The sequence below is a fragment of the Trichosurus vulpecula genome, chromosome 1, assembly GCF_011100635.1.
Source record: "Trichosurus vulpecula isolate mTriVul1 chromosome 1, mTriVul1.pri, whole genome shotgun sequence".
Taxonomy (NCBI): Eukaryota; Metazoa; Chordata; class Mammalia; order Diprotodontia; family Phalangeridae; genus Trichosurus; species Trichosurus vulpecula.
Window position 1 is genome coordinate 91275107 of NC_050573.1, and position 11168 is coordinate 91286274.

At 39.9% G+C, this 11168-nt stretch overlaps 1 pseudogene; it reads left to right on the forward strand.

Annotated features, from left to right (window-relative positions):
• Nucleotides 1-3266: 3266 nt before the first annotated feature.
• Nucleotides 3267-4120, forward strand: LOC118835674 (annotated as a pseudogene).
• The last annotated feature ends 7048 nt before the right edge of the window (nt 4121-11168 follow it).

Consider the following 11168-nt stretch of genomic DNA (forward strand, 5'->3'; position numbering starts at 1 on the left):
CTCTCCCAACGAGCATTTCTTTATGTGGGTTATTTACTGCATTAGAAAATAAAACATCTTGGTATATAATTATGAAAATAGTTTTGACCTGAAAAGCATCTCAGGGACTCCAGTGAGACCCATTGGTCTACAGCAAGGGTGGGGAACCTTTTCATGTTGGAAGGATGCATTATTATTTAGTTGTAATCAAACAAGGCTACATTCAAGGAACTTTAATTAGATATACTTAAAAGTGTACATTATTTTGTAAAAATCTAACTACTATGTACTTCGTAATTTCAAAAAATTGAAAACTGTTCATTTTAAAGTTAACTAACTTTTTAATGACTTTGTTGTGTCAGCTTTTTGTTGGAAGCATTTGAATAGTGACCTTAAGGGCTTCTTGATTTGGGTTAGGTAGGAGAATGTAGATTTGCAGCAATAAGGGGTTGAAAAGCAAGAAAGCAGTTTTCAGGCATGTTGCCAAAGGCATGGATATGCTACTGCATTTTTCCATATTTCAAATGGATCTTTCTTAGCATCAAACAATGACTTTAAAATGTCATCTACTGAGAGCCCAATCAATTCCATTCGTAGTTCTTTAGGTGCCTTGATAATATCAACTAGGTGAGGCTGAAATGCTAATTTGAGTGTGATGTCATGATTCTCAAAGTTGGCAAACCTTTCATTGTATTCCCCAATTAATAGGTCTATGACAGCTATTATTCCTTAAATGATTTGCATATATCATCCTGTTTATCAATGATCTTTGCCAACTGGGGAAAAGGTTCATCTGAAATTTCTTTTTGAAGAAGTGTTGTGAAAAAAGATAGCTTTTTTTTTTCAAAATGCTTGGAGTTTTTGCCACATATCATATATAGACTTAGTTTTACCTTGCAGAGAAATATTCAAGTCATTTTGACTTGACATGATATCGCACAGAAATGCAGCATTCCTATAGAAATCTTCTTTCAATAATTCACATTGCTGATTCTGTTCTTCATAAAATTTAACTATCTGCTCTCACAGAGATAAAATTTTGGCTATATAAGCTACTTTATAAGTTGCTTCAGTGGCATTATTTCCAGGTCTTATTGCTATTTGAAAGAATTGTCTTTGCTTTTGCTTTTCATCTTTTAATTTCTACAATACAGCCTTTTTCGCCTGTCCTTCTAATTTAAAATATTTGTGGTCCTTATGAGTGTTATAATGCTGATAAGCATTGAATTTCTTTAATGTTGATATTGCAGTATCACAAAGCAAACAAATCATCTTATCTTTAGCAGAAACAAGATAATATTGCCATTGCCAGTCCTCATTGAGGAAATCTGTTGCTCCCTTGGTCTTCTTTTGACACAATGGCCTGTTAAGCAGACAGAATTAAAAAATACTGTCAAGCTGTGCAACTATTCACAAATTCCACTTCAAACAGAAGGGCACTCTTGTCAAAAGCTGATAACAGACCGGTGTACTCAACCCCTACAAACTGTCACCAACCAGCCTCATGCAATAATGGTGCCAAGCAGGTGGGGGAAGTTAGAACTAAATAATGAGCATAGCAGCCATCAATTTAGCCCTTATGGCTTACTAATGTTCTAAGTATGCTGGTCATCTGGGAGGATTATTTCAGTGAAACCCATTCTTTGGTATTTTAAATACATTCATTTTAAAAATAAAAAGACAAAAGACAAACAAAACATAATAATAAAAATAAAAGGATTTGTTCTATAAAATTTGGATTCAGTCAAAAGGCTGCACTTAAGAACCTTGAAGGCCACATATGGCCTTAAGGTTGTAGGTTCCCCACACCTGGCCTAGAACATTGTGTTGAATCTAATAAGATGAAATTCCTTAGGTAGGGGTAACTGTAAAGTTTAGGTCCCTTGGCTCTGATTGGCTTCTGCACCCACTCAACACTATGCATATATTTCTCCTACCCTTTACAACTGTCCTTATATGTTGTCTTCCTTTATTAAAATGTGAGCCCCTTGAGGTCAGGGATCAGATTGCTTCTGCAGCACTTAACAGGGACCTGATATATAACAAGTGCTTAATAATCTCTTTATCCATCTTAAATGATCGCCATTTCCTCTTTTTTTTTAATCTATGCCAATCTGAAGAGTGTGAGGTAGAACTCCAAAGCTATTTTAATTTGCATATCTCTCATTATTAGTGGTTTGGAACATTTTTTTCCTATGGTTGTTTATAGCTTGCATTTTTTTTCTTTTAAGAACTGCCTATTCTCATCCTTTGACTATTTATTGAGATCTTACTTGCTAGCCAGGAAGAGCTGAGTTCATATCTGGCCTCAGACACTTACTAGTTGTGTCACCCCACGTGAGTCACTTAACTTCTGTCTGCCTCAGTTTCCTCAACTGTAAAATGTGGATAATAACCTTGCTGTGAGGATCAAATGAGATATTTGTAAAACACTTAGCATAGCTCCTAGCACATAGTAGGTGTTTAATAAATGCTTATTCCTTCCCTTCCTCTCTTTCTCCCCTTGCTAGTTTACCATAGCTAGGAACTAAATGAACTAAAAAAATTCCTTGATCCCAATGCATGTTTAGAGATATAGAAAGTTAATATTATTGGTGCCCCAGTAACTAACTCTCCATTCCCACAACTTATCCTAGCTTCCCAGTGCCACCTCTGAGGGAAAGAGATGGGCCAAGCCAAAACCTGGAATTCATTTTCCTATGATAACAAATGTTCCACATGGTAGTTAGGTGTAGGTGAGATGGTACTATTAGTGCTATGCTTTAAGTATGCGATGGATTAAACAGGCTTTTATACATTGACCCAGGACCATAATCAACCATTGTTTCTATGAAGAAATATGGTCCAAGTTTCAAACAACTGATTTCCAAATCAACTTTTGGAAATCAATCCATACACTGTAGACATTCTGTAATATACAGTATCTGAAAAGACTTTCAAAGCTACTAAGGATTCAACAAGACATTGTTAGAAAGAAAACTGCCTGCCTCCCAATAGCCAGGTGGGGTATAGCCACCTCTTTTCTTTTCTCCTTTCACCCTCCCTGGCCATTCCTAATCTACCATCTTCTAACCCTGCATTCATCCATATTTTCCAAAAGAATAGCATGAGAGATTTTTTCAAATGTGTTGCTCAAACCTGAGAAAATGATATCTCCAGCATTCTTGTGATCTAGTCAAATAATTCTGTCAAAAAATGAATTGAGAGCAAAGCCACTGGCCCTAGCATAAGATCCAGGACCCAGTTATGTTATTGCTCTGTCCATCCATCCATCCAGGAGCGCCATCATGGCAGGAGAGGCCAGTCAGGTGTTGCTGGGCAGGAACTTCATCATCCTCTTTCAGCTGCTTATGTAAGTGAAAGTACTCATATACCTTCGACTGTAGGTAATCAAGTCTGTCAACTCCCCTGGCCTCTTTTGTTGTGTCCAGAATATTATGAATATCAACAGTAAATGTGAGCTATTCAAAGGCTTAACTCCCAGACCGAATTCTTGAGCCACTGGAATTGTGGTCTGCAGTAAAGTTTTGTATCCATACCAGGAATGTGACAAAGCTGAGGAGTTAAAACATGGATTTTCACCTCCTCCTACACATAAAGATGCCCCATCCAGCTCTGACAAGGTTGTCAAGGAGACTCCTCAAGAGGTGATAGCTTGTTCTGCTGCTACCCTTGCCACACATCCCTTCCATGTGATTACTCTGGGGTCTATAGTACAATTCAAGGGAAAAGAGCAAATACTACATGACTCAGTAACAACTATTTACTGGGAGGAGGGCTGCCTAGGATTCTTTGTGAGTCTTATTCCTCAACTTTTGGGTGACATCATTTCCTTGTGGTTCTATAATTCACTGGCCTACCTCTTCAATACCTATACACTAGAGAGAAGGGTTTCCACCATGTATGAAACGAAGTGTTATTCCCAGGCTGTCACTGGATTCTTTGCCAGAATGCTGGTCTATCCCTTTGTGCTCATCTTCAACTTTGTGACTGTCAACAACTCTGGGCTTGCTGGTGGATTCCCTCCTTGTGCCCCAATTTGCCCTTCCTAGTAAGACTGTTGGTATACAATACAAAAAGAGAAACAAGCAGAGGAAATAGCTTGTTTTTTCAGAAGGTCCCCTTTGGGAAGACTTACTAGGATGTTAATTTGAAGATGTGATGTGGGGGCAATTCCATTTCTGTAGTCCTAGATGTGTAAAATTATGGGAGAGGATGTTGATTTTTATATGTGGTAAACTCTTTAAGAATCATAATTTAATTGTGGGGAATGAAAGGGGTTGATGAGGGACTACTGGCAAGATCTGTCCTTGATGAGTCAGCCATGATGACTCTTTCTAATCACTGTTCCTTTTCTAGGTATTCATTAACCATCACTTTGCCAGGAGTCTAAACCCAGTTCACTGGTCTTTAGTTTTTAGATTCCACTTTCTTCCCTCTTTTGGAAAATTAGGACAACATATGCATTTCTCCAGTCCTATGCCCTCTCTTCCGTTCTCTATAATCTTTCAAAGAACACTAACAGTGGTTCAGCCATCACATCTTCCAATTTTCTCAGCATCCTGGGATGCAGTTCTTCAAGGGAAGCCAGGGGCTCTCTTACTAGTGCCCAATTTCTGTTGGGTTTCAACTCCCAATTAGCAATTTTTGTCCCTTCCAGTCCAAAGATTATTCTCTCCAATGCTACACTTTGCTACCATGAGAAGGTCTTATGTGACTCTCTTGCTCTCCCTCCTAAATACTCTCAGCTCTACAGACCCAGAATAAGGGCCAGTTTAGGACCTATGGAGCTTAGAGGCTGCTTTTAAATGGTGCCCACAGTTAGCCTCAGAGTAAGAGAGAATCTAATGTTCTTTTTTAGGGATATTAGCAGCAGCTCATGGCTTTCCTACCTCCACAGAGCAAATAGCCTGCTTTTTGATAGTGAGAACACAGAAATACAGGAAGCAATTAAAAAAAAAAACGTAGTACAAAGGGAAAGAAAAAAAATTGTTTTAAAGTACAAGAGTGAGCTCCCTGAAGCCAGGACCATTTTTTTTTAATCTGACCATTGGATCTGAGTGAATGTCCCAGCCTTTTTTTTTAAGGTCAAAATTATTTTAAAATTACAGATACATTTAAAAGTTAATTTAACAAACACAACATGTACGGGTCAAAAAAAGGAGGATTCTTCACAAGCAACAAGAGTGCTCCACCACCCCCACTGCAGATCCTCTCTCCCAAGTCACTCACTGCTTAGGGGCCAACAGCTGAGGGCTAATGAGTCAAACCTTTCAGAGCATCAACTTCATGGCCCTCCACCAATTAGTTCTTCCTAATCAAACTGCCCTCATTTCTTATTATTCTGTGAAGTGGAAAGTCAGAGTCTGGCAGACAGATCTGCCTACTGCCCAAGTCTTTGTGCATTTCCCTCTCCAGAAGTTTTGCCCTCTGCTCAATACTAAATCACATCCCTTCTTTCTCTCCTTGGCTATTCCAAACTGGGAACTTTGGTGTTATCTTTGACTCTTCCCTGTCCCTCACATCACATATTCAAGCAGTCAGATAGTCCTTAGTTTAATCCAAGAGACAACATGGTATAGTGGTTAGAGAGTTGGCCCTGTAGTCAGCAAGACCTGAGTTTAGGGGGCAGCTAGGTGGCACAGCAAGTAGAGCACTGGCCCAGGAGTCAGGAGGATGTGAGTTCAAATCTGACCTCAGACACTTAACACACTTACTAGCTGTGTGACCTTGGGCAAGTCACTTCACCCCAATTGCCCTACCTACCCCCCTCCAAAAAAAAAAAAAAACAAGACCTGAGTTTAAATCCTGCCTCACATACCTGCTACCTTTCTGACCTTGAACAAATCTCTTAACCTCTCTCAGGCTTAGTTGCTTATAATGAGTTTCTTATTGTTGAGATAATAATAATAGTAATAATAATAGTAGCTAGCACTTTAAGGTTTGCAAAGTCCTTTATAAATATTATCTCATTTGATCCTTTACAACAACCCTAGGAGGTAAGTGATAGTCCTCATTTTACAAATGAGCAAACAGAAGTTAAGAGACTTGGCCAGAGTCACACAGCTAGTAGGTGTCTGAGGCTGGATCTGAACTCAGATCTTCCTGACTCCAGGCCCAGTGCTCTATCGACTGGAAGTCCTAAACTGGTCTTTATATTGAGACTGTAGAGCTGAGCATGTTAACAAAGGAGAGCAGGAGTCAGGTGAGGCCTCTTCATTCCAGTGTGTTGGATGAAGAAATAATCTTTGGATTATTGGAAACTGAGGCCCCAGGAGGATAAGTGACTTGCCCAAGGTCACAGATGGAACTTGAACCCAAACCCTCTGACCCCAGAGTCACTATGCCATGTTGATAAAGCAAAGTGCTTGGCAAATCTTAAAGATTCATACAAATTTTAACTATTAGTGTTATTAATAACTAATCAATTCTAACCACTCCGTTTAGTCTAACATCCATCCCTACATTTAGTATATAGTTCTGGACAACTTAGGTTATACCTGGACCAATTAGCTCAGCATAATGCTGAATGAAGCCAAGGTGCAAGGATTATGCTGCACTTGCATAGTTAGCACTTCTGAGGTGAGGACCAGCAGAGCCCTTTTCAAGGCTACTCACCTACCTCTAGTGTCCACCTGACTCACCCAACTCCCACCTGTGGCTCCAAGAAGCTCCAGCATGTGCAGTGGCCACACCTTGGTGAATCTCTCAGCAGACTGGCTAAACCATGCTGAGATGAACCAACAGGCCTCAAAGCTGTTGGTAAGTTAGGGGGATGTCTACCCTAAGCATGTGAAGACTTTCCCCAGCAGAATGGACAGATGAGAACAATTTGTTCCAACAGCCACGAAGGTGGCTGAAGCAGGCACCGTGGAGTGCTTAGAGCTTGGTTAGACATCCAAGACACCAAGGTCATCCACTGCATCCTGGGCCATCGCCAGTGATCTTGACTTTTGTCTTGCCACTGGTTTTTGATGACTGGAAGAAAGAGTGAGGCTGACAACTTTGTGCAGCTCTGCCTCATTTAAATCCAATTCATGCATGAGTCAAGACATCACCCCGTGATGCCATTGGTCCTCTTCAAAAATGAAGGACAGTTACTTTTTAAATAGAGAAAAAAAGACCATTCTACACAGTCACAAAATGTACTCCTACACCCAGCCCACCAAATCAAAAATTTCTGCTGCTGGAAGACTAAGCAGCAAGTCAAAGTGTAGTTCCCCTCACTTAATTCAATTTAATTCAACAAACATTTATTATGTGACTGTATGTAGGAATCCTATGCCTTGCAATGGATGAAATACAAAGCTTAGATAAGGTTCAGGCTCTCTTAGCCCTAGCACTCATACTTAAGCAAGAGAAATGAATATATTTCACCAACCTTAATAGTAACAATAACTCCTCAAAATGGAAGTTCCTAAAGGGTATTGTTGTTGGTTTTTTTTTTCTGGGCAGTGCTTGGCATATTGAAAGTGCTTAATAAATATTCAGGGACTTCAATTATCCAAGGTCACAAAGGTAATAAGTATCAGAGAAGATTCCAACCTAGGTCTTCTCATTCCAAATGCTTTGTCTCCCACTATGCCATGCCTCTTACTTATTCAGACACCCTAAATTCAAGATATTGTCATATAATTTATCAGCTGTTCTTTTCTAGTGACTTGTCTTGCCTATAAATGAAATCAGATTAAGATCAGATCCAACTGGCAGCTCCTACTTATAGGCGAGACCCTGCCAAATGACTGCAGCTTCCTCACTAAAGCAATATCCCTTCAGACACTTAGGCAAGAATGTTCCTATTAACCTGTTCTCTTTATTCAGAAGCTCACCTAATTAAAACCTACCTCATTAAAGGAGCAGCCATCTTACCATTAAGTTAATGGATTTCACAAAGTTCTTAAAAGACAGAAAACTTCAAGGCAATCAAGTATTATGTCTGATCCTTTGGTGAAAATGGAAAAAAATAGAATCCTATCTTTTCTCTTAAACTATTGATACATATCAGAAGAGTTAACTCTTTAAGATACTTTCAGAGGCTATTCAATTTGTCATGTAGCGCCTGATCCAGGGTAGATTCCCCAAATCTCGCTATATTGGACAGCAGCGTGCCTCCAAAAGCAGCTACTTCTGTCCTCAGTTCTAGATGGGTTTGTAAACCCAAATCAGTATGCTTGCCCATTGATTATCAACCAGAGTTAATTAGATTTTAGAAACGGTATTTACCAAGCTGGTTTAGAAAGGAGAATTGTTACAAAAACAACCTCCCAAACAGGGGTACACTCTCACCGGGGAGAAGTGCCTGGGTTTGGAAGGCACATGTAGTCAAAGAGTAAACACAAAGTTCCTGATTACAAATTTTCTCTCTTCTTGGAGTCTTCATGAATTTCCCCTTTAAGTACAGCTTTCTGCTAAGTTTCCAGTGGCAGTGCCCTTGTAGAGTCCTGAAGCTGCCTTTCCTTGGCACGTCAAGTTTGTCTCTCTGCCCTTGATGTAGATTCTGCCAACAACCACTGTTGTTCTGAAGAAGCTGCTACCCAATGATTGTGGTAGGGAATCCCAGCTCTTCTAACCTTTAGAAATTCACAGTCATCACCTGATCAATGATGGGGAGAGGAAGGGTGGAGAATGGGGCAGAAAAATTCAATCCTCTCTCTCAAGGGTATTTCCTGCTCAGGAGAATTTCACTAGTGGGTTTCACCAGACCACCACACCTCTACTAGACTGCTACTAGATTTCATTATTTTGAACTGGCCTGTTGTATTATATACATAGGCTCGAAGTGTGCCTGATTCTTTTCAGCCAATCACCAAGACCTATCTTATATATAGCTTCATCTGTCTTCATCCAATGATCAAAGCACTTCACTCCTTCCAAACTGATGGAATTATCTGTATCTACTTTACACCTTTGATAGATGGATTCAATACAACTGTCGGGGCTTTCTGTGATTATGCCGCCCCGCCCCCCCCCCCCAACCTTAATCTAGGATCATAGATGAGAACTGGAAGAAACCTCAGGGGTATCTAGCCTATCTTATGGTAAAATGGGATTGGTATAGGAAATCCTAAACCGGTCTTCATATTAAGACTGTAGAACTAAGTATGTTGATAAAGGAGAGCAGGACTCAGGTGAGGCATCTTTATACCAGTGTGTTGAAGGAGGGAATAATCTTTGTATTATCATAAACTTGTCCAAGGTCAGAGATGGAACTTGAACCCAAACCCTCTGACTCCAGAGTCACTAAACCATGTTGACATGTCTACTGTCTTAAAGTAATTAACTGAAGCAATTATCTAGGTCATCCAAAACCCCTCATGTGCAATGCAGATAAAGAACACTAGGCTAGAAGGATGAATAACCTCACTAACTCAGAGGAGAATGCGACAGGCTCCAGGGCAGAGGGTTCAGATAGGGGAGATAGGACTTCCAGAAAGCAACTGCAAAATGTTTTATTATATATCAGAGATAGGAATAAGACCTGTAATTTCATTAGTATAAGGAACACCCTAGGAAACATTTTCTTCAAATGAAGATCAGCACCTTCTCTGCAATTAAGTCTTAGGGAATGCCTAAGCTCTGAAAGTTTAAGGCCAGCATGTGTCAAGAGGCAGAACTTGAACCCAAGTCTTTCTCTGGGGCTGACTATTGACCACACTATGCTGTGTGTATACATTTATATCTATCTACATAGATAATAGATGCATGTACATAGATTAAGACTTTTTTTGTTGTTTTGGTGGGTTTTTTTTTGAGGTAATTGTGGTCAAGTGACTTGCCTGGGGTCACACAGCTAATGTCTGAGACTGGATTTGAGTCCTGATTTCAGGGCTATCCATTGTGCCACCTAACTGCTCCCACATAGATTAAAACTTAAAGTTATACTAAGACTTTTGAGAAGCTAGGTAGTACAGTGGATAAGTCAATGAACTTGGAACCAGGAAGACTCCATCTTCATGAATTCAAATCCAGACTCTGACAGTTACTAGCTATGTGACCCTATACAAATCACTTAACCCTGTTTGCTTCAGTATCCTCATCTGTAAAAAGCACTGAGAAGGAAATGGCAAACCACTCCAGTATCTTTGCCAAGAAAACCCCAAATGGGGTCATGAAAGTTGGACACAACCAAACAACAAGAAGACTTTTGAGACACCTTTTTGTCATGCAAAAGGCAATAAGCAAGCTGGATCTAATTAAACACACATAGTATGTGTATACACACATCTATATTAAGCATATACATGTATAGACACCTATATAATATAATGTGTGTGTGCATGTGTGTAACTGGAACCAGTTTGTTCATTGCCTTTGGGGCAGCAATTCTTTAATGATTTTTTTCTTGTCATTTCTTTGTGCCTAGAACAATGGTAAACTCAGAGGCTTATGGATCTCAGAATCCCCCTGCCTACCCCATTCCCCCAAAGCAGAAGTTCATTTTGGAGTTTTTTTAACTACCACTAAATATATTTAGCATCAGTTACTTTTGACATCCTGGACAAGTGACTTCAGCTTGCCACAGACAACTTTCTAAGCATATAGTTACTTCACACCTTGATAGAGGGAATTCACCTAGGCATGTCCTATACCAAAGAATTTACAGATCTGGATCCTATCACTATTATTTGAAGGTGATGATAAGGCTTCTGATTCTATCACATTATACCCTTGCTCAAAAACCTTATATGGATCTTCACTGTCTGTAAGATAAAAGTCTAAATTCCTTAACCTGGAAAACAGTGTCCTCTTGTAATCCAGTTACACCCTACCAATTCAACTTTGATCGCTTCTCCCCTTCTCCATCTGGTATTCCTTATTGTTAGCTGAACACCCTCTGCTCATTCTCAGCTTCAAGTCCTTGCTTATGTTGTCCCCTCTACCAAGTTCACAGACCACAGGTTAAGAACTCCTGCCCTCCCCACTGGGAGCCAGGTAACAGTTCAACCAAGATAGAGTCCTAAGGGAAGTTCCTCAAAGTCTCTAGCGTAGCAACCGGAGGATAGGGACATGATGGAGACTACCAACCCCTCTTCTGTTAGCTTATTCTTAGAGTCTTTTCCTTTGGCAACCTCAAGTGGGGTTGGCAATATCCATCTTTTTTCTCTTAAAACTGGAAGCCAGAAGTGCCTGAAGTCCGAAGAGACTGAAGAGACCTGAAGAGAGTCTTAATCTCAAAGAAAAGTGAAGCT